Raw genomic sequence first — 3,466 nt, 5'->3', positions numbered from 1 at the left:
AAACAATACAAGGAAAAGTTTAGCACATTCAAAGTAAAAAGTATGTTATTAAACATTAGTCAATGCTGAGAAATTGTTATGGTGTCATCTATTAGACGTTAAAGAAATAAAAATGTCATATATGTAATAATATAATTACTATATTTCAGTTTAATTTAAACTGACTATTTGATTTTAATTCTCAGAAATTCAGTGTTTTGGATTTAACTTTAATGTAGATTGAATTACCCGTATCTATTTACTTCCTATCGTATTGTATGAAATTCCATACCTGTGATGAGAGATTTTAGACAAGTCTTATCCTCCACATTGTTTTTTTTTTTTTTATTAAAACAGTTTATTTACATATTTGACATTAAAGAGAGTAATACTATACAAGGAACATTCAACTGAGTTTAAGGCATTTTAACTTTCTATACAGCTGAGCCAAATAACTACAAATTTCACTTCAGTCAAAGAGTACAGAGAATAGAAGTGAAGCATTTTTAGGAGACTCTTTTGTTGGCACAATTTAACTTTAAAGAGAAATAAACATTTGAATTAATATACAAGTCTCAAAAGTTTCCACACTGTACGTCACTGAGGCGAAGAGCTGCTTCAAGGATCAATCAGGAGATTGTTCTGTTTGTACATTCTAACTTTTTGGTTTTTTTGCGTTACAGTACATTCAAACATATCCAAAACAGGTAGCTACTACGACTTGCACACAAGCAGTCATACCTCCTCCTTATATAACGTTGTGAAAATTAACATAAAGTAAAAATTCCATTTGATTTCGTTGTTTTTCGCGAACTTTTCATGCGGGAAATGTGTAATTGTACCTTTAAAATATAGAATTTATCCATAATCATTAACCTACAAAAGTAAAATAAGTAGTCAGAAACTCGGGGAAGGCTGTACTTTATTTCTTAAATTAATCTCAGTGTTGTTGTTTTTCCAATAGTTTAATATATTTGAAATCTATTTAGTTTTTAAATGTTACTGAATGAAATATTACTGATGATATAATGTGAGATAATGATGAGCGTTGACAATTATTAACAAACATAAATACATTCATTACTTTCTTACAAATAGTTTTTTTTTTTTTTTTGGAATTTCGCACAAAGCTACTCGAGGGCTATCTGTTAAGATACATCTGTTAAGATACATAAATTTTTAGGCCAAGCAAGCTAGCTTATCAGTTACTAGCTCAAGTTTTCAAACGAATCAGACGGTTGGACGGTTATTATTTCTTATTAATTCCCAGCTTAAAAGTACAAATTTGCTACATTTTATGAAATTCTAATAATTAAAGAGCATTTAGTGTCTTGTGATATTAAAGTAAATATTGATGTTTTATAGTGCTGTACCAAATGCATGTGGGTGATGACAAGAAACTGTTAATCGATATTCCATGCGTTACTATAAATAAGAAGTTATTAGCACTGTCTCAGAGAAGAAAAATATCATCATATATCTCAAAGAATCTGGTTGGTTCCGTAAGATATAGGTCTATTCGAACAATAAGGTTGCGATCCTAAAGTTAATGTTGATTATTATCCAGTGTCACTTTCTTACTCGATATGGTTTGTTGGTGTGTATTGACAAAAAGTCATGATATTTAATGAACACCTTAGTTCTGAAAAATAAGTGCGGCCACAAAAGGATCTAGCATGTAACTTAAAGGAATAAAATCAAAAATTATACCTACACTTATAGATTGATAATAATTTTACAGCAAATATTCATTCATTAGTTAACTAGGCCTCGTTTTTGCTCAACTTGGAGCATGATGATGGATAAAGCAAGGGAACTTATAAGTGAATACTTACTGTAATATTATCATCAATGCTATAAGTTTTGTTTGTTTATTTTTTAATTTCGCGCAAAGCTACACGAGGGCTATCTGCGCTAGCCGTCCCTAATTTAGCAGTGTAAGACTAGAGGGAAGGCAGCTAGTCATCATCACCCACCGCCAACTCGTGGGCTACTCTTTTACCAACGAATAGTGGGATTGACCGTAACATTATAACGTCCCCACGGCTGGGAGGGCGAGCATCTTTTGGCGCGACTCGGGCGCGAACCCGCGACCCTTAGATTACGAAGCGCACGCCTTAACGCGCTAAGCCATGCAGGGCCCAATTTACAAATAGTAGTACTACATGTAAAAAGTTTGTTTCCGAAACTTGGTGAAATATATTATACAACTATATCCGTTAGTTAGCTTAGTTCCTTTTACAGAGGAACTGAACATCGGATTTTAGCGTTGAGAGTCTATAGATTACGTTTATAAGGAAAACAGTTAATCAACAGTGCAAACTGTAAAATTATGAGATGTTCTAATCAAATAGTAGGATTTTTTTACGTTGCTCTTGTAACATACCAGAACCCCAGTTGCAAAACCGAATTTGGTGCAACCATGAGATTTGAAATCCATCACCCTAACTACTAAGTTACGCCAGTTCCAACCAAGAAAATGAGGCGCAAAGATTAGGCAGAGGGAGAGATACGTAACCAAAGTCAATACAAAATGAATAAGAGTAACAATAACAAAGTTTTAAAGTAAAAGGCAATATGAAATGCTCCCCGCTTGTATAGCGGCAAGTCTAGTGATTTACCACGCTAAAATCAGAGGTTCGATTCCCTTCGGTGGTCTTAGCAGATAGCCCGATGTGGCTTTGCTATAAGAAAACATCCATATACAACATGAAATGTATATTATTATGAAGCGTAAAAATATCATTAACTGTCTGAACCAGATACTATCTTAATGGCCGAATTTGACGTGTTTCTGTCCTGAAAAACAAATATTCTATTCACCATTTACAGTTCCCCAAGAAACACTCTATGAATAATCAAACCTATCAAAATTCACCCTCCCCGTCCCTTCGGTAGTTCAACAAGAGGTCTGGTAGCTTAAAATACTAAATGCTCAATTATCAAGTTTCAAGACCTGCGACATGATGAGCATGGATAAATCATTGTGTATCTGTATTTTTGATTAACAACAAACATTAAGCTATCAAAATTTGTTAGAAAAAATATATAAATTCATTTTGAACTCTGAACAAAATTGTCAAGTTATAAATATTCCATTCCCTGCATCATTTGAATGTAAGATAAATCTTCATGAATTTTTGTCAAATTCATGACGTAAGTATATTTTGTAAGAATGGAATGTTTTTCAAATTATCGGGAAAGCTTCGCATTTTGAATGATTATCGACTTATAATCGATTTCGGCATGCTCATGTGATTTTGTTGGTTCTAAAGATTTAGTATACGTACAAATGTATATATATATATTACAGTTGATATTGTTTGTATGATGTGGTTCAGAGGTTTTGTTCTTTTGTTTTCAATTTTGCGCAAAGCTATACGAGGACTATCTGCGCTAGCGTTCCTAACTTAGCAGCGTAAGACTACAAGAAGGGCCGCTAGCCATCATCACCCAACGCCAACTCTTAGGTCACCCTAAGCAATCT

This window comes from Tachypleus tridentatus, chromosome 9 (assembly GCF_004210375.1).
Source record: "Tachypleus tridentatus isolate NWPU-2018 chromosome 9, ASM421037v1, whole genome shotgun sequence".
Lineage (NCBI taxonomy): Eukaryota > Metazoa > Arthropoda > Merostomata > Xiphosura > Limulidae > Tachypleus > Tachypleus tridentatus.
Note: the sequence above shows the minus strand (reverse complement) of the source record.